Raw genomic sequence first — 19,777 nt, forward strand, 5'->3', positions numbered from 1 at the left:
GTTATTAACTATATTTCTCAAGGAATCGCTTCTTGGCCTTTTGGCTAAGATCAAGTGTAGTATTTGTTCTTATCAGTTTAATATATTTCTCAAGGAAGAAGACTGAGGATGAGTGAGATTAGTAGGTTGGACAGCATCCCACAGCCGGCAAGACAGGAAGCTCTGATCATTGGCAGAAGTTCAGGATTAGGAAAAACAGGGTCTTTGGAGGTTGTCTTAACCAGCCCTCTCAGTTTACAGATGAGAAAACTAAGACCCAGAGAAGGAAAGTGACTTACCAATGTTACAGAATCAGCAAAATCATACTCAGGGCTCTTTCACTGGCAGGGAGAGTGGCTCACCTTCACCCCTTTCTTTACTATTAGGTCACTCCTCCAGCTCTGTGTGTCTGTCTCACTGTCGCATGAGTACCACGCTGGTCCAATGTACTGATGATATCATGCTAATAGGACTTGATGATCAGGAAGGATTAGGCATCTTAGATGCCTCACTAAGACACACACACACACACACACACACGAGAGAGAAAGGGAGAGAAAGGTCTATGTTACAGTCTTGGAGCAGATTTCCTTCTTCTCTGGAAAAACTCATTTTTTGCACTTAGGACTTTCAGCTCACTGGAGGAGGCCCATCTACATTATGGAGGGTAACATTCCTTATTTAAAGCCGATTGGTTGTAAATGTTAATCACATCATTAAAAAACCTTTAGCAACATCTATACTTGACCAAACAATGGGACAACAGAGCCCAACCAAGTGGACACGTAAAGTTAATCATCATGGGCCCCACTCCTGGTACTAATTACTTGATCAACCAAATTTCTTCCTTGGAAACGAAATCGCTCTAGCTTGTTCAAACAGGAGAGATTTATTAGAGGATATTTGAGAGACTCTCCATAAAGGCCAGAGTATCAGAATTTTATTCTTTTCCAAAATAAGCATTAAAAGCTAAAAATCCTCCTAGACATTGCTTTTGATTCATCCCACAGGTGATGATATACTGTTTGTTCATTTTCACTTAGTTGGAAATATTTTTAATTTTCTTCATTGTTTCTTCTTGGATGCTTGAGTTATTTATAAATGTGTAATTTCTAAATATGTGGGTTTGTCTTAGATATGTCATTATTAATATATAATTCTATCCCACTTCCCTGCTGGCTCAGAGGTTAAAGCGTCTGCCCGCAATGCGGGAGACCTGGGTTCAATCCCTGGGTTTGGAAGATCCCCTGGAGAAGGAAATGGCAATCCACTCCAGTATCCTTGCCTGGAGAATCCCATGGACGGAGGAGCCTGGTGGGCTACAGTCCACGGGGTCGCAGAGAATCGGACACGACTGAGCGACTTCACTTTCACTTTCACTGTGATCAGAGAACACTCTGTAAGATTTCACTATTTTGAAATATAGTGAGACTGGCTTAAGGCAGAGCATATGGCTACCCTGGTGAAGGTACCCCATGCACTTGAAGAGAAGTCATTGGTTATAATGAACCATAAGTATCAATTAGCTCAAGGTAGTTGCTGGTATTATCTAGACCATTATGTTTTTAAAGTATTATTGTTTATTTGGCTGTGCTGCGTCTTCGTTGTGGCATGCAGGATCTAGTTCCCTGACCAGGGATTGAACCCAGGTCCCATGCATTGGGAGTGTAGAGTCTTAGCCACTGGACCACCAGGGAAGTCCCCATTATGTTTCCTTAACTTAATTTGTTTATTTCTAATCGGAGGATAATTGCTTTGCAATGTTGTATTGGTTTCTGCCATTCGCCAACATGAATCAGCCATAGGTATACCTCTGTCCCCTCCCTCCTGAACCTCCCTGCCCTCTCCCACCCCATCCCAGCCCTCTAGGTTGTCACAGAGCCCTGGGCTGAGCTCATGCGCCATGCAGCTGCTTGCCACTTGCTGTCCATCTTTCACACGGTGAAGTATATGTTTCAGTGCTGCTCTGCATTTGCCCCAGGCTCTCCTTCCCTCGTTGTGCCCACAGTCTGTTCTCTGTCTGCGTCTCTATTGCTGCCCTGCAGGTGGCTTCATCAATACCATTTTTCTAGATGCCATATATCTCCCTTGTTTTTTTAATGTGTCTTTATTTTATTTTTGGCTGTGCTGGGTTTTTGTGGCTGAGCAGGTTTTTCTCTAGTAGCCGCAGCGGTGTGTGGGCTTCTCATTGTGGTAGCTTTTCTTGTGGAGCACAGGCTCTAGGTGCGTGGGCTTCAGCGGTGGCTTGAAGGCCTTAGTAGTGATGGTTCCAGGCTCTAGAGCACAGACTCAGTCGCTGTGGTGCACAGGCTTAGGTGTTCTGAGGCACGTGGGATCTTCCTGGAGCAGGGGTTGAACCGGAGCCTCCTGCATTGGCAGGCAGATTCTTCACCACTGAGCACTGTGGAAGCCTCACATTATGGTTCTACTGGTTTGGCGCGTCACTAGCTGACCCATCAATGACTGAGAAAAAGGTATTAAGATCTCCAACTACTGACATTTGTACACATAGGAATGAATACGCAAAATGCATATCTACATACAATGGTGTATTATTTAGCCTTAAAAAAGAGGAGATTCTGACATGTGTTACAACATGAAACTTGAAAACATTATGCTAAGTGAAACAAAACAAAAAGAAAGAAACATATGATTCTACTTGTATGAGTTCCCTAGACTAGTCAGATTCATAGCAGAAGGGTGGGCATTAGCAGATGCAAACTATTACATACAGGATGAATAAACAACAAGGTCCTACAGTATAGCACAGGGAACAGTATTCAATACCCTGGGATAAACCATAATGGAAAAGAATATGGAAAAAGATGTGTGTGTGTCTGTGTATGCCTGAATCACTTTGCTGTACAGCAGTAATTAATACAACATTGTAAATTGACTATACTTCAACAAAATAAAATGTATGTCAAAAAAAAAAAAGAAAGTAGAAGGATGATGGCCCAGGGCTGAGGGAGGGGAAAAGGGAAGTTGCCTAATGAATTGAATTTCTGCTCTACAATGTGAAAAACTTTGGAAATCATTTAGAAAAAATGTAAATATACATAATACTATAAAATTATACACTTTAAATGGTTAATATGGTACATTTTTTATGTGTCTTCTACCATAATTATAATTTAAAGAAATACTTTATAAATCTTCAACTGCTCTAGATTCTATTTCTCCCTTCAGTTCTGTCAAGTTTGGGATTGTGTATTTTACAGTTTAGTTACTTGACACTTGTACAACTGTAAACTGTCAGAGCTTCCTGATGAAACGACCTACATTGATTATGTGAAGTGAAAGTCGCTCAGTCATGTCTGACTCTTTGTGACCCCATGGACTGTACTGTCCATGGAATTCTCCAGGCCAGAATACTGGAGTGGGCAGCCTTTACCTTCTCCAGGGGATCTTCTCAACCCAGGGATCAAACCCAGGTCTCCCGCATTGCAGGCAGATTCTTTATGAGCTGAGCCATCAGGAAAGCCCAATCAATATTATTCTCATATTACACAAATTAGAATTCCCTACTTCCAGCTACTACTTGTGGGGATTAAAAGCATGAGCTCTAAAGTTGGAGATTATACCACTTATATGTTATATAACCTGGAAAGGTTAGTTACTTTGAGCCTCGGTTTCCTCATCTGTAAAATGGGCTTCATAGCTGTGCCTATTTCCCAGGATTGTCATAAAGATTAAGCACGAACAACACCCAGCACAGAGCCTAGTACACAGTAAGCATTCAAGGTGTGTCAGCTATTATCATCATCATCACATATGTATGTGTGGTTAGAAATCTTTGACATAATGGGTGGGAAAATCCATAGAGGTCAAGTCATAGGAAGAATCTCTGAAGAAAGCCAGGTAATCCTGGGCAGGAACAAACTTGAACACTGGTCTCACATGTCTGCAGTGCTATTATGAAATGAGAAGAAGCGACCAGTTACTTCTGGGGACACTAGGGAAGAAGACAGCCCAAAAAGGAAGCACAGACAGGGGTCAACTTGAAGCAAGTTTAACAACCAGAGTTTTGACCTGTGGTAGTATCACATTTGGGGGAGGAAGTGAGCTCCCCAACTCAGGAAGTGTGTACAGCTAAGGCTCAGTAAGCCACTGTCAAGAAGAGGATCCCTACCCTGGTAGGAGGGGGAGGAAATGACTTATGAGGTCCTTTCTTTGGCCTTGGTCTCTTTGGATCAGGGTCCAAAGGCTCTCTCCCGTCTTTGGCTGCACAGGCAGTGAGAAGTCAAGTCGGGGTTACAGGCAGTACGCTCCCCTCCCCTCTTCCGGTCTTCTCTGTGATTCTATTCCCCGATCACAGCCCAGCTCCCACCCGCTGCCACTGGGCCTTTGCACGTGCCTTACCCTCTCCATAAGAGGATAGCCAGGTTTTGTGGACCTGAAACTTATAAAGCTGGGAGACCTTCTTTAAGAAAAAAGAAGACAAAATCAGAAAAGAATGTGAATATTTAGAACAAGAAACAGAATCACAACAAATTTTTAGAAGATGATAAACAGGGACTTCCCTGGTGATCCAGTGGCTAAAACTCTGTGCTCCCAATGCAGACAGCCCAGGTTTGATCCCCAGGCAGGGAACTAGATCCCACATGCCCCAAAGGGTTCATATGCTACAACTAAGAGTTCCTGTGTCCTGCAACTACGACCCAGTGAACCAAATAGATGAATATTTTTAAACAAGCTGATAGACCCTAGACAATATCTAGAAAAATAATAATATTTATATTTATTGCCTGATATACATCCATAAAATTTTTTTTTTATTCCTAAGTTTTGGCTGTATGCTTTTAGGATCACCTCTTCATATGACATTGATTTTTTAGTGTAATTTTCTTTAGAGAAAATAAGAGCGTTTTGTCTTTTCTCTAGCACAGTTGACCAAAAGATTTTTTTTTAAATTGTTGATAGTTTAGAAAAGTTTCTTCCCAGCTTCACAATTCATTATAAATGAGGTCATAAAATTTTAGGACTGTTGTCAAATTTAGAAAAACATGTATTAAGTTTCTTTCATAGGGGAGCTGTAAGATTTCAGGACTTTTCCTATTTCCTTGATAATGCATCTTAAAAACCCTTTGACTAAGATGCTGCCTATTAAGCAGTTTGTTGCAAATGTCCTCTTAGCAGTGATATATTTTGAGTTTTATTTTTCATCGATGTGGCATTCCATGACAGCTTCCCCTTAGCTAGATCCCCAAAAATGTCACCGCCGTGCCCGTGACACCCAAATGAGGGGAAGTATGACCAAGGGGAATGTCAAAGAGTAAAGAGGCAACATTCTTCATCATCCGCAGTTAAACTAGCTTGCTTTGGCAAACTCTGCATCAGCATGTGACCCTGAATGTGTCCTGCTTGGGCCCCTCCCAGATCACTGGAAGGCATCTGGCAAGTGAGGGGCTCTAGAGTTTAAGCTTCGGAGCTTCAAGGTAAGCCTGGTAAATTCATTTCTGCCTCATCCCAGGATGGAGCCTCTGCCCTGCCCACTCCTGTTGAATGTGGCGTACAGCTTCTTATCTTGTCCATCTGCGTTCAAGCATCTCTTGCTCCATGAGGCCTCCAGAATAGGTTAGCTGCCCCATGAAGCTGGAGTCCGCGTCTGTCTGTCTAGCTCACCCGGTACCCTCAGTGTGCTTTGAGCAGAGCCTGGTGCATAGTAGAACCATAGATGAGGAAGGCCGAAGTGACCTGTAACAGTCAGAGCTGGCAATCATCAGGGAAGGGAGGGAGGAACTCTGGCTTTCCAGACAGCCTCAGGCCTCAGACAGAGAAATTTATCTCTTGCCAGACCCCTTCAGAGCCCTCGCTGGCTGGCTTCCCTCCCTCCATCCTGGGGCAGCTGATCAGGAACCCCCAGAGAAGGTCATCTGAGCCCTACGGCAGAAATCTCTCTCCCTGGCACTGTTGTGAAGTGTAGAAAAAGACTGCAAACCTAGATTCGAATCTCTGGGCCACTGCTTAGCAGCTGGATAGCACTGGACAGACTGGAACCATCTCTCTGCTTCTTCAGTCCATGTTCGCAGCTGAGTCTTGTGACTGCCCCTCCCCGCGCAGGGCTGGCTGGAAGACTGTAGACAACCTTAGGTTAGAGGAAGCTTTCTGGCCCTAGGGACAGCATCAAGTCACAAAGCTCTCTTTGGTTTTTGTTTGTTTGCTAGTTTGTTTTAATTTTTATTTTGTATTGGAGTATAGTTGATTTACAATGTTGTGTTAGTTTCAGGTATACAGCTAAGCGGTTCAGTTATTCATATGTCCATTCTTTTTCAGATTCTCTTCCCGTATAGGTTATTACAGAATACTGAGTAGAGTTCCCTGTGCTCTGCAGTAGGTTATGCTGCTGCTGCTAGTCACTTCAGTCGTGTCCGACTCTGGGCAACCCCATAGATGGCGGCCCACCAGTCTCCCCCATTCCTGGGATTCTCCAGGCAAGAACACTGGAGTGGGTTGCCATTTCCTTCTCCAATACATGAAAGTGAAAAGTGAAAGTGAAGTCACTCAGTCGTGTCCGACCCTCAGTGACCCCATGGACTTCAGTCTTCCAGGCTCCCCTGTCCATGGGATTTTCCAGGCAAGAGTACTGGAGTGGAGTAGGTTATGAGTGGTTATCTATTTTATATGTATTAATGCCTATGTGTCAGTCCCCAGCTCCTGATTTATCTCTCTCCCCACACGTTTCCCCTTTGGTAACTGGAAGTTTGTTTTCAAAATCTGTGCAGGGCTCTCTTTGTGAACTGGTACCTAAGGAAACCCTTTGTCTCTCCAGCCTGAGTCCACCTCAAGCCCCCATCCCCATTCCAGTCCCCTGGGGTCCTTCCAAGCCTTCTGCTAATAGTTCTTTGCTGATGTCAACCAAGATGACCAACATGCTTGTTGGTAAAGTAACTCTGGACCAAGCATCCTGCCCTCCCATCTGCCTTTTGATTTGAGGTGATGAAGGGCACATACCTGTGATGGGTGAGGTCAGAAGGCAGCTGCCTTTAGATCATGAGTTCCTCTCGGTGGGCCAGCCCTTTCTCACCTTGTGTCCCCAGCACCCAGTATAGGACCTGGCCCAGGGTCACACCCAGTAAATGCTGACTGGGAATTAAATGAGATGCTGGGACACTGCTGTCCCAAACTAATCACCCCTGGCTCACCACCATGGCCACCGGGAAACAAGGGGTAATGTATCTGCCATGTGCCAGGCACCACGCTCAGCTTTGCTGACTCCTTCTCTTGTTTCCCAGATGCCCTGTAAGATAGGTACTATCATCCCCATTTCACAGAGGTGGAGACTGAGGCTCAGCTAGAACAACCCACTTGCCTGAGCCCATGCTCATGCTGATTGGTAAAGCTTGGAGGGGACAAACTTTCCAAGCAGGGCTCCTGACACTATCTACTGCTCTCCCTATTAGTCCTTAACCCAGAATTCCCCCTAGGAAGTCATTTTTTCCTGTTAAGGGATGCTCCTCTGCTAAAATGTAGCACTATGTCAAATAAGTCTAAAATTTCGTTTAAAAAATTGAACACTATTTTCTACCCAGGGGTAAAAACAACTGTGAACTCTTCAAAGGAAGGAAAGGGGTTTTTTGTTCTTCTTGTGTCCTCACTGCCTATCACAAGGTCTGGCACGGAGTAGTTGAATAAATGTTTGTTGAATGACTGTGTGAACGTGTAAGTGAGTAATTGAAAACAGCCGCCTCACCAATCCATGGCCCATCCATGTAGGATCATTTGGGCAAGACGAGACCCTCTAACCTAGTGGTCACAGACATAGCATGAGGGCTGTACTGTTCATAAGAAGGCTTTGTTTAATCCAAGTAATATCTTTTGTAAAAATTTAATGACTTGCCAATATTTAAGAATTAGAAAATTTCACATATAATCCAGATTTTCACCTTGTGTCAGAGACTTTCACCAAAAGTCTGCCTTTCATCAAACCTACACCCTATTTTTCCCTGAACAGCTGCTGCTGCTGCTAAGTCACTTCAGTCATGTCCGACTCTGTGTGACCCCATAGACGGCAGCCCACCAGGCTCCCCCATCCCTGGGATTCTCCAGGCAAGAACACTGGAGTGGGTTGCCATTTCCTTCGCCAATGTGTGAAAGTGAAAAGTGAAGTCGCTCAGTCGTGGCCAACTCTTAGCGACTCCATCCATGGGATTTTCCAGGCAAGAGTACTGGAGTGGGGTGCCATTGCCCTGAACAGAGCAAGACTCAATTTCCCAGCCTCACTCTTGGTTATGTGGACCATGTGACTACATTGTAGCCACTGGAATGTGGGCAGAAGTATTAACAATATGTCCTACTTCCTGCCCACTTCCTCCCTCCCCACCCTCCAGACTCTTTTCTGGGTCTGTGGGGCAGGTGGGGAAGATCCAGGGGAGGCCCCTAGGCCTGAGGAGAGGGTAGAGCCACCAGACGAAAGGCACGGGGCCCCTCCATGGCTGTGGGGAGCCCCCCACTGGCCCACACTGGACTGTGGTGGGAACAGGAAATACCAGCTTTACAATATTGGGGCAATGCGCTTTGGGATTGTTTGTTACAGCAGCCTATCCTGACTAATACATCTTCTCTTGAAGAATCAGAAATCTCACAACATGGGGCTTTCTCTTCTACACAGCAGTGAGGAGCTGGACTTTGGTAGCTGTTGTCCCCTTCAGCTGGGCTGGCGTTTTCTAAGCTCACCTGATCCTTGCTCTCCATCTGCCTGGTTTCTCCGGCTATTTGATTTTATAACTTCTGCTCAAATTCAATCTCTCCCTCCAGTATATGGGGATATTGAGGCATGGAGGGGATAAGGGACCAGGTCACAGTGTGTGTGATGGGCAGAGCTGAAACTTGGACTGAATTCTCCTAACTCCTACTCCAGGGTTCTTCCTTGTCGGGGGCGGCGGGGAGCGGGGATTCTTTCTTAGGAAGTGAGCAGAGGGACTGTTCCAAGTCTCAGGTCCTTTTGGGGTGGAGGGGGAGTTAAGTGGCTGAGAGGGAAAGGGGGCACCCCAGATGGTGAAGGGGGTGAAAACAGGAGGGGAAACCCTGGCTCCTCTGTGACTCCAGTTGGCATAAGGCTTAGAAGTCTTGGACAGATGGACTGAGGAGCTGGGTCCACATGTGTGGTACAGAAGTTTGAGTCCAATTACCCTCTTCTCCCAGTCTTGGAAAAGGGCTCATGTCTTTGATTGCCTAAGCTCCACTGACAAGACATAGGAACGCAGGAACGAATTTTCCCTCCCAGACAAATCCCAAAAGAAATGAATTTGCAAAATAAAGTCCCATATTGAGAAAGCTGTGCCAGGAATGCCTGGGCAAGCAAGGGAGGGAGCTCTGTGAGGTGTGGACAGGGTTGTCCAGATGAGGCCTCTCTCAGGGGCCGTGCTAGGGTGGGGGCTTTGCCCCCTGCAACAGTCATTCTAACTCCCTAATACCTTGTTGTTGCTGTTTAGTCGCTAAGTTGTGTCTGACCCTTTGTGACCCCATGGACTATAGCCCGCCAGGCTCCTCTGTTCATGGGACTTCCCAGGTGAGAATATAGGAGTGGGTTGCCATTTTCTTCTCCAGGAGATCACCCCAACCCTGGGACTGAACCCGCATCTCCTGTATTGGCAGGTGGATCCTTTACCACCTGGGAAGCCCCCCTAATGTCTTGAGCACCTGTCACACACGTGTTTTCTGGAGGCTCACCTGAGGAAACTTCCCAGTATCCCTTCCCCACGCCTTCCAGCAAGTGTGGCTGCATCCGCCCTCGAGATGTTTGTGGACGCCCAGGGGCTGTGGAGAAGCCGTAAATCCTTCTCTGGCTCCATGATCTCTCCTGCCCAGACCAGACTCCTGCCTGAAACCCATGGCAGCTTTGCCAGAAACAACATTTTCTCGTGGCTTATCCACCCCCCTCCTGTTGAGGGCCAGCTGGCTCCCTGGAGAAGGCTCTTGAAGACTTGAATTTGCATCCACACCTCACCAGCATATTGAAGGGCAGAGAGGGAAACCACTAAGCTGAGGGCCTGGGTAGAGAGAGGAGAGGAGAGTCCGCTCTGCCTCTGAAGGTTGTTCAGAGCTGTTGGTGCCGAAAACCCCGTGAACCCAGAAGAGCCTTGAGTGTGAAAGCTCTGAGTTGTAGTCAAGAAGTGATTACATGGCCGTGGCACTGAATGTTCATTAAACACTAATAACAAAAACCCTTACAGAGGCCTACAATCCCCTACCTGCAGTCTGGGAGCCAAAAAAGTTGTGAGCAAAATAATTTAAGGTTAGGACCAAACTCCTCTGGTGGTAAAAACCCAACCTGAACAGTTGTATGAATATTGATGTTACTCTGCAGAGATATTAATGTGTTTAATTATGGCATGCTCACCCAGTTCCCCACTAGTATCTTTAAACAATTTTTTTTTTATTTTGAGGTATAGTTAATTTACAATGTATTAGTTGCAGGTGTACAGCAAAGTGGTTCAATTACATGTATACATATATCTATTCTTTTTCAGATTCTTTCCCCATATATGTTACTACAAAATACTGAGTACAGTGCCCTGTGCAATCCAGTAGGTCCTTGTCGGTTATCTATGTTTTATATAGTAGTATGTATATGTTGGGCTTCCCAGGTGGCTTGGTGGAAGAGAATCCACTTGCCAATGCAGGAGACTCAGGTTCAATCCTTGGGTGGAGAAGATCCCCTGGAAAAGAAAACAGCGACCCACTCCGGTATTCTTGCCTGGGAAATCCCATGGACAGAGAAGCCTGGTGGGCTACAGTCTGTGGGGTCGCAAAAGAGTCAGACATGATTTAGTGACTAAAACAACAAGTGTGTATGTTAATCCCAAACTCCTAATTTATCCCTCCCACTAGTATCTTAATATAACCTACGACATATGCTTTCTAAAACTCCAAAACTCCCCAAATCCCAAAATGCGCGAGGACCCTGAGATATTGGTATTTTAGGTAAGGGATTTTAGGCAAGGAATGTAGAAGACATTTGAAGTGCTTTACATGCATTAATCCTTACAGTAACCCTACGGGGTAAAATTTGTGCTTTGTCTCCCCATTTTATGGATGAGGAAACCAAGGCAGAAAGAGGTGAAATGACTTGTTTCACAGCTGGTGTTGGTGCTCGGGTTTCGACCCAGGCATTCCAGTTCAAGAGCCCACTCTCTGAACCACTCCACCATCTGCCTTGCTGGGCAAAGTGGGGTGGGGTGGGTGGGAAACAGGAAATAACTATTTTAAGCTGCATATGCAACAAGTACACACCCTGGATGGCATCTGAGGAGCAAACCTGCTGCCACAGGTGTTCTCGCAGGGTGCCCAGAGTCTGGGTTACCCTGGTACTGCCCTGGATTCCACAGCCAACTCCTGCATCCCAGAACACTCCTCAAGCCCAACAGAAGGGATGGATGCTCACTTAGTTCTTGAGGACCGTGTGCCTCTTATCTTACGAGTATCATGAGCATCACGGCCCGCAGAGGGGACTCGGGGGTTTGGAGACATTGATACAACATGGCTTCTGAACCCAAACTGGGATCTCCTGTGGGCGCTTAACCAAGACATGGGAGGAAACCCTGGAGGAGGTGCCGGCCAGGTCAATTGCACCCAGCAACAGTGTGTACCGTTAGTTCAGTTCAGTCACTCAGTCTGTCTGACGCTTTGCGACCCCATGGACTGCAGCACGCCAGGCTTTCCTGCCCATCACCAACTCCTGGAGCCTACTCAAACTCATGTCCATAGAGTTGGTGATGGCATCCAACCATCTCATCTTCTGTCATCCCCTTCTCCTCCTGCCTTCAATCTTTCTCAGAATCAGGGTCTTTTCCAATGGGTCAGTTCTTTGCATCAGATGGCCAAAGTACTGGAGTTTCACCTTCAGCATCAGTCCTTCCAATGAATATTCAGAACTGATTTCCTTTAGGATAGCACTTTCCTAAGGGGTTTACAAGGAGGAGTGCACTCTAATCAGGTTTTTGACTTTGGATTCCATTGTAATCACACTAAGGATATACCCTTAGGGAGAGATTTTCTCTGCTGTTCCGATTTAGAAATGGCTAGCTTTCATCCCCAGCTTTGAATTTTAACTCTTGAAGGCCTACACCTGACCTCTCAGGAATGAGCCACACCAGAGACTCAGAGCTACCTGCCATGGGCTTGCCCAGACTTGTCTGAGGGCAAAGAAGAAAGAGGCAAGAGCTCTGACCTTGAGAAACGGATCTGGGGCTGTAGAAGCAGGAGATAAGCAGAACCAGGATCAGCGGGAGAAAGACAGCCCCATGTGCTGCAGGTCCAACAGGCTCCTGGAACTGGTAAGGAGGAAGAGGAGTGGGATGGGAATGCAGTGGAATCCTTCTTGAACGCGGAGGGCTGCCCGAGTCAAGGATGCAGGCTGGAGGTTGCCAGTTAAACATGGCACACATACTTACCTTCACTGTTCTCTGGAGTTCCAGTATAATGACATAAAGGCATTAAAAAAAAATACACACTTATCCACTGGGACAGAGAGACCATGTGAGGCCATGACAGCAGATCTGGAGAGTCAACCACATTCTGGAAGCTGGAAAGCAGATGCTGAGTGGGGACCGATTTAAGAAACCTGAGAGGTTAAAACCTGACAATTTAGGGGGAGCCAGGTGGCTCAGATAGTAAAGAGTCTCCCTGCAATGCGGGAGACCTGGGTTTGATCCCTGGCTCAGGAAGATCCCCTGGAGAAGGGAATGGCTACCCACTCCAGTATTCTTGCCTGGAGAATTCCGTGGACAGAGGAGCCTGGGTGGGCTACAGTCCAGGAGGGTCACAAGGAGTCAGACATGACTGAGTGACTAACACTTTCACTTTCATCAGGACACAAGACAATTTAAGATCCTCAGGAAGGCTCAGGGGTTGGAGGAACCGGGAATCTCCAAAAGCCAAGATGCAGAGCAGATGAAACTGGAAAAGCTGGTTAGTCTGTGGGACGACTGGATTTCTCCTACCACAGCTGGCACAGGCAGGACATGACCCCTCCGCTCTGGAGCAGAAGGCTGCCTCTCGGGAGAGAGAGAATGATCTGAGAGGATGTTCTTGCAAGGCTCAGCAAGGGCCGGGAATATAGCAGGTCCTTGGTAAGCTATTGCTGTCATTCTATTCATCTGGCCTCTCTCTGGTTCTCTAATTTTCTTCTTGGAGTCAGAAAGAGGCTCAAAGACATGAGGCAAAAGAGGTCACGTGGGCAGCAAAGGCTAATTGCCTGGTAATATCCTCTCCAGCTAGTCACATGCCCTCCTCACACACTAGGCAATTTGCCTTCTAATATCTACTATCTTCTTCTTCTTCAGTAACAATCTCTTTTTTGGGTAGCTATCTTGTTCCTAGCTCCAAGGTATTTTCCAGTGTCTTTTGCAGTTAGATACGGCCATGTGACTATATAAATAGTAGTGTTGTGAGCAAGTCAGGAACTATCTTTATAAGAGAAATGGTCTTCTGCCACTCTGCTCTCTGGGCTACAGATGTGATGGCCAGTGCCTCAGCAGCCGTACTGGGCAATGAAGAAAGAGGCCACTTGCTATAGATGGAAGAAACCATTTTCATGGAGTTGCCATACCAGCCTGCATTGCCCACCTTTGGACTTCTTCTTTCTTATTTTGGCCACTATAATTTTAGGATTTTCTGTTGGGTGCCTCTGAGCCTAATCCTGTAAACTTGAGTTGGGGGTAACCCCTTCCTTGTCATCCTCCTTCCTATTCAGAGATCCTAGAAGATGAGAATCAGCAGAGAACTTAGCTGTTACAGAATCCACAGGGCCAGGGACAAAATCTGGCCTCCAGACATTTTCTTTAGCTCATACAGAGTCTTTAAAATCAGGAGCTATTTGAGCATATTTTGAACATTAAAGTTGCAGTTTTGGGCTTCCTTGGTGGCTCAGACAGTAAAGAATCTGCCTGCAATGTGGGAGACCTGAGTTCAATCCCTGGGTTGGGAAGATCCCCTGGAGAAGGGGATGGCTACCCACTCTAGTATTCTTGTCTGGAGAATTCCATGGACAGAGGAGCCTGGCAGGCTACAGTTCATGGGGTTGCAAAGAATTGGATATACTGAGCGACTAAGCACAGCACAATCCTATATTATATATAAACCCTATGAGCTAGGTATATTTTAATACATATATGTTGTTGTTCAGTAGTTAAGTTGTGTCTGACTCTTTGCAACCCCATGGACTATAGCATGCCAGACTCATCTGTTCTCCACTATCTCCCAGAGTTTGCTTAAATTCATGTCCAATGAGTCAGTAATACTATCTAACCATCTCATCCTCTGTCATCCCCTTCTCCTTTTGCCTTCAGTCTTTCCCAGCATCAGGGTCTTTTCCAATAAAAAGACTCTCCAGTGGAAAGGCTCTTCACATCAGGTGGCCTGAGTATTGGCTATGTGTATACACACACACACACACACACACACACAGATGGTTGGATGGCATCACCGACTCAATGAACGTGAGTTTGCGCAAGCTCTGGGAAATGGTGAAGGGCAGGGAAGCCTGGTGTGCTGCAGTCCATGGGGCTGCAAAGTGTCGGACACGACTGAGCGACTGAACAACAACAACAATATACACAGAACTCTGAGCTTGGTATGTATATATGCATTGTCTCCAGTCAACAGACGAGGAATCTGAGGCTCAGAGAGGATTTGCCCAAGTCATAGGTCACAAAGCTGGAAGCACTGGACCTGAAACTCCAGACCGTCTGCATTCCATGCTGGCTCTGTCAGCCTTTGAGTTTGCAACCATTGAGGTCTGGATCCCTTGCTTGAAGTTTCTCAGAGGAAGACAACAGAGCCGAAGAGGAAGAAATACTTGATGACCTTTATCATGTTGTGTCAAACCAATAGCCCCAGCTATCCTGCTTCACTGTGAGGAAACCAACTCAAGAATGGTTTGTTTTTTTTCTCTCTCTACATCCTGTGTCTGGCACAGAGCCAGCCAGGGAACTATGTGCTGAATGAATGAGGTGACCCACTCTCAGTCACACAGACAGAGCCCGATGCAGGGCTGGGATGCCAACCCTGGGCTCCCACCTGCCCACCTAGGGCTCTTCCAGACCTGGCTGTCACCCAGCCAGCCCCGCTTTCTTCGGGGTGCCGACAGAGGGCAAGAGCACAGGCTGAGGCCTAGCATGTTCACGCTCAAACTCCAGCTTCCTCTCTCACCGCTTTGAGCCTTGGTTTCTGCCCCAGAAAATGGGAACTAATCACTTACCTCATCGGGCTGCTGGGAGGATTTGATGAGATCAAGCCACATGGCTTCCCGCAATGACCAGCACATAATAGGTACTCATTAAATGGGAGCTATTACTGTGACACGTATTTTTATGAGGGAGTGGCGTGGGGAGGGATTAATTTGCCTGTGGGTTGAAGTCTTTTTGCTTGTGCTTTGACTTGCCCTCCCTTAACCAAGGCAGCTTGAACTCTTCATAGGACTGGACACAGGTCACACTCAGCAGAGAGCTTTGTGTATCTCAGGAGCTTGTGAATAATGACCTGAAACTTCCCTTTCATCTTTGCACCAACATATAACAAGTTCCTACTCTCCAGCAGGCTCTGCGTCAGGGCTGGAGACTTTGGAGAAACTGGAACTGTCCTGCCTTTGAAGACTGTCCAGCTGGCTGGTGAGGTTAGACAAGGTCACGTGACTCTTCGATATGTGGAAGATGATGACAAGTCTTACGGGAAGGGGAGCAAAGGTGCTCCCTCCAGGAAGATGCGTTCCCAACCCAGCAGAGACGGCTAGAGGCTCACCCACATCCTGGCTCTCCATTCCTTCCCAAACTGGACTACGTTTCCCTACGTCTCCCCTGCAATTCAGTGTGACCACAGGACCCAGTCGCAGGGGTGGGGACTGAGCGTGGACTGAAGCATTGTGTGCCGCTTCTGAGCCTGGCCCCTCAAAATTCCCAGGACTCCTTAATAAAGATGACCCCCAGGGTGACTTTGAGACCCACATGTTGTAGATTCAGCCTGAGTTCCAGAAGGACTGAATGGAGAGTTTCCGCCCACCCAGAACTGTTACATGAGAAAGAACTCTTCTAGTCTATTTACCAGGTATTTGTAACAGTCTGTGTGTTACAGTAGCTACCTTAACTCTAAGACACTGGCCTTGAACATCAGATTTTTTTTCATTATATTACTTTTCCTCTTTACAACTTTGACAGTTACATTTAGTGCTGTAGTTCTAAGTTACCCACAACTTAATTCTTTAACTGGAGATAATACCCCCTGACCAGGATTGGTTCAGATTGGGATATTCTTATTCATTAATTCTGCATTTTCTTTTCTTTCTTTCTTTCTTTTTTTTTTTTTGGTGGTGTTGTTAGCTGGAATTAAATCTTGAACTAGATTTTTTAGGAAGGGTATGTGAGAGTTACAGTTCCTGCATGTTTGAGAATAGATCTTGCTTTTCTTCACACATGAATGATGAATCTTATGGATAATGAATTTGGGGGAGAGTATCTCTCTCCATCCTTCCTCCAACTCTGTAGACATTGGCCCACTGTGTACTAATATGGATAGATTCATCACCAGCCTGTATTACTGAGGGTTCTGGCAGGAACCAGGTGATACACCCAAATTGAGCAATTGAGGAAAGTTTAATAGAAGAATTATTTCAATTCAGTTATAAGATGAATGAGGCTTCCCTGATGGCTCAGTGGAAGAGAATCCGCCTGACAATGCAGGAGACATATGTTTGATCCCTGGGTAGGGAAGAGCCCTGGAGGAGGAAATGACAACCTGTTCCAGTATTTGTGCCTGGGAAATCCCATGTACAGAGGAACCTGACGGTCTACAGTCCATGAGGTCACAAAGAGTAGGACATGACTTAGTGACTATACAACAACAAGATGAATAAGGTCGGAGGATCTGATGTATAATACGGTGACTTTAGTTGATCATTCTGTTGTACGGCTGACATTTGCTAAGAGAACAGAGTTTAAACGTTCTCACACATACAAAAAGAGGTAAATATGTGAGGTGATGGGTGTATCATTAACTTAATGGGGAGAAATCCTTTCATGATGGATATGTATATCAAATCATTGCATCATACACTTTAAATATCTTACCAGTTTGTCAATTATACTCAGTAAAGCTGAAAAAAATACAAAATTTGTAAAAAGGAATTATTTACAAAGAGGTAGGTAGGCATCGGAGAAGGCAATGGCACCCCACTCCAGTACTCTTGCCTGGAAAATCCCAAGGACGGAGGAGCCTGGTAGGCTGCAGTCCATGAGGTCGCTAAGAGTCGGACACGACTGACCGACTTCACTTTCACTTTTCACTTTCATGCATTGGAGAAGGAAATGGCAACCCACTCCAGTGTTCTTGCCTGGAGAATCCCAGAGACAGAGGAGCCTGGTGGGCTGCTGTCTCTGGAGTCACACAGAGTTGGACACAACTGAAGCGACTTAGCAGCAGCAGCAGCAGGTAGGCATAGCTGTCAGTACCCTGCCCATATGCCCTCACCATCACCTCCACGTGCCAGAAGCTACTTGCTGCTAACACCTGAGTCAGCACCTCTCGCGCGTGGTCGACCCCCTCCTCCCTCCCCACTCTCCCCCTGCTGGTGTTTTCTAACTCGGGGTAAGCTTAGCCAGTGTCCTGAGCAAGCTAAAAGAACCAGGAACTTAACATCTTGGAGCAACCCTCCCAACAATGACAGCAGGCAGTCGGTGGATAAACCCAGCAGCTTCCTCACTCCTCAGCTGAGTTACCTCTGGGACACATCTATGTAATCTCCGAGGTCCCCTGAGGGGCTGAGCTCCAGGTGTCCTGTCTGGTAAATTGCCCGGAAGTTTCAGCTTCTCTCACATCCTGTCTCACTTCTGCCCTCCCCTTCCCGTGCTTCCCAGGATGTCTTCCCAAATACTTGTGTTTGACTCTTATCTCAAGCTCTGGGGCCCAGCCTGGGGTGAGGGAAGGCCGGGGGAGGGGCAGGCGGGGGACCCTAACCCAGAAAGCAGAGTTTCAGGAAATCAATAAAGGCCAGTGCAGTAGCCCAAGGGGCAGGAGGGAACCTGGAGAGGGAATGGTGTGGAGAGGGCCACCTGCTGGAAGCCTGGACCCTGGTAGAGAGACAGAGCTGACCCAGGGACTGTGCAAGGGGCAGAAAAGAGGGAATAAACATCCTGACTTCTCCCTCCTCCCACCTTCTGATCTCCTAGTGGTGCCCCCTATTGACCAAATCCAACCAGAAGTCAGAGGGCAAGAGAGCCTGCTGGTGGTCAGGCTGCCTGGCACAGAGCAGCAATAAGAAGGGCAGGAAATGGGTCTGGAAGGGCAAACAGGAGATATAAATGCAGCATATAGGCCGATAATTTCCCTCTGCATCTGACCTGAATGGAAAGCATAATCTTGATAATTTCCAGGATCCAGGAGAAGGCTTTTCCAGATGTCAGGGTGGAGTAAACTAAGCGCAGAGACCCGGGGGGCTGGAGTGGGCCAGCACTTCTGTTATCTACGGCTGCCTAATAATCCACCCCAAGACTCAGAGGCTCAGAATAACAGCCAGTTATTATAAACCACAATTGTGCAGGGCAGGACCCCAGGCCCAGGGTCGGCAGGGTAATTCTTCTGTTCCACACAGCAGGATTGAAGTCACAGATTCAGCCGGCAGCTCTTCTGGTCTGGAGGGTGGCTCCGCCAGTGTATTTGGTTTCTTGGTGGAGACGATGAAAAGGCTGGTGGACTGAAGTGATTATACGGGATTCTTTAGTGTGATGGTCTCCAGGCAGTTAGACTTCCTACACAGTGACTCGGGGCTTCCAGAAAGAATGTTCACTAGGCCCCAGTGGAAGCTTCAAGGCTTCTTCTGATCTAGGTTCAACGTCCAGGAATGTCACATCCATCACGTTCTATCAAACAAGTCGCTCAGCCCAGCTCAGGAACAGAAGGAGGAAAATCAGATTCCATCGGACAGTGGGAGGAAGAGCAAAGAACTGGGTCAACTCTCACTGGCCAGAAAGCCATCCAGATTGACTAGTGGCCAGAAAGCCATCCAGATTGACTAGTGTTTGGGAAACGTGCCAGGAAGTGATGAGACTGACATTGGAGAGGGACTGGATTGTCATACAGGGGATGGGGAGACAGTAATAAGGCACAGAGTGAAGGTTCTAGAATCAGATTCAAATTTAAATCCTAGCTCCCCCACATACGACACGTGTGCCAAGCAGGCTCTTCCTTTTTCTGAGCCTCAGTGTTCTCGTTTGTAAAATGGGATCTGATCCTACTTCACAGAATTGCTGTGGACATTAAATGGGATGGTGCTTACGAAGTGCTTCCCAGAGTACCTGACTCCAAGTATGTCTCAGTAAACAGGAGCCATTATTGTGTACTCTAAGTGACATGAGAAGCCAGGAAAGGGTCTTACAGAAAACTCCTCTGGCTTCAACAATGCATCAGAAGGATTTTTTTTTCCACTTTTATTTGAGACAGTTGTTTTACTCTTTCTTTCCACTAGTAAATGTGTTTTATTTATTTAAAAACACCTTTTGACTGCACTGTGTGGCATGTGGGATCACAGTTCCCTAATCAGGTAAGATAACCTGTGCTCCCTGCTTTGGGAGCCCAGAGTCTTAACCACTAGACTGCCAGGGAGGTTCTAGGGTGATAGTGAGTCAAAAAAGGGTCATTTTTGACTCACTCTCGCCCTCACTGTCACATACAATTCAACCCAAGCCTCGTTGATTCTACCCCCTAAATGTGACTTCCCCATGGTCACAGCCATTTCTACTCAGATAACTGCAGCCACCTCCTTCCTCCTCTGGCGCCTCTGCAGTGCCTTCCCTTCACAGCAGCAAGC

General features: G+C 46.7%; 1 long non-coding RNA gene and 1 pseudogene across 1 annotated transcript in view; both read left to right on the forward strand.

Moving 5' to 3' along the window:
* LOC147360181 (uncharacterized) overlaps positions 1 to 15,922 on the forward strand; it is a 53,249-nt gene extending 37,327 nt beyond the window's left edge. Inside the window, exons 3-6 of the long non-coding RNA XR_015138985.1 lie at positions 12,042 to 12,257; positions 12,793 to 13,052; positions 14,271 to 15,252; positions 15,520 to 15,922. This is a non-coding gene — a long non-coding RNA (uncharacterized LOC147360181). The remainder of the gene's footprint in view (positions 1 to 12,041; positions 12,258 to 12,792; positions 13,053 to 14,270; positions 15,253 to 15,519) is intronic.
* LOC147360182 (U2 spliceosomal RNA) lies at positions 25 to 142 on the forward strand (annotated as a pseudogene).
* Positions 15,923 to 19,777: the final 3,855 nt, after the last annotated feature.

This window comes from Bos grunniens, chromosome 13 (assembly GCF_055505025.1).
Source record: "Bos grunniens cultivar Pamir isolate PY7600 chromosome 13, Bosgru_T2T1.0, whole genome shotgun sequence".
NCBI classification, from domain to species: Eukaryota; Metazoa; Chordata; class Mammalia; order Artiodactyla; family Bovidae; genus Bos; species Bos grunniens.